Consider the following 778-nt stretch of genomic DNA (forward strand, 5'->3'; position numbering starts at 1 on the left):
GCCCTGTTCTCCTCCATCACTGTCCTCCAAGCTCACTGCTCTTTGCTTTCATCAGGCTTCCTCCCACCTTAGGTCCTTGGCCATGTGTAGGGAAGGGAGGAGTTCCAGGCAGAGGGAACAGTCTGTGAGAAGCCTTACTCATTTGTAGGCTTGAAAATTCACTTCCTCAGGGGGGTTTTCTTTGAGTTTTTTGACCAGCCAAAACAACCCCCATCCTGTGATGTGCTCTCATAATATCCTGTGTTTGTTTGTTTTCAGCTTCCTAAACAAATTAATTTTCTTCAAAAATGACCCAACAAGGGCTCAGGCTTAAACAAAAACCCACACCAAAACAGAAAATGAAACGTTCTTTCCTTGGCCAGAACTAAACAGGGGAAAGCAAAAATGCAGTCCCCTACTACCACAAATTATGCAGTGAAGTTTCCCACATTTGGGGAAATCACAGGTCAGCACATTTGGAGTCTAGTGGATAAGACTCACCCTGAAAAACCACCTTTGTGATCATGGTATCTCCCTTGCCAGGTAACTATATCCTGTGTTGGTTTTTTGTTTATTTTTTTAATAGAACTTCTAAAAATTCTAAATACAATCAGCTATTTAAAGTATTGATTTAATGTGTCTCTTTTCTTTCTTTAAACATCATGCAGGCAGGCCCCATTTCTCTCTTGTGTAATTATAGCTACATTCTGATGCCTAGTTGAGTGCCAGACACATGGTAGATACCAGTGACTATTTATTGAAATTACTTCTATCCAGTGCCTAACCAGGATGGATAAGC

At 41.1% G+C, this 778-nt stretch overlaps 1 non-coding gene across 1 annotated transcript; it reads right to left on the reverse strand.

Annotated features, from left to right (window-relative positions):
* Positions 1 to 369: 369 nt before the first annotated feature.
* LOC123847286 (U1 spliceosomal RNA) lies at positions 370 to 530 on the reverse strand. The gene has a single exon (XR_006791523.1). It is a non-coding gene; the product is annotated as a U1 spliceosomal RNA (small nuclear RNA).
* Positions 531 to 778: the final 248 nt, after the last annotated feature.

The sequence above is a fragment of the Mirounga angustirostris genome, unplaced genomic scaffold, assembly GCF_029215605.1.
Source record: "Mirounga angustirostris isolate CCGP_5_RB_7025 unplaced genomic scaffold, mMirAng1.0.hap1 SCAF_6, whole genome shotgun sequence".
In the NCBI taxonomy this organism is placed as follows: domain Eukaryota; kingdom Metazoa; phylum Chordata; class Mammalia; order Carnivora; family Phocidae; genus Mirounga; species Mirounga angustirostris.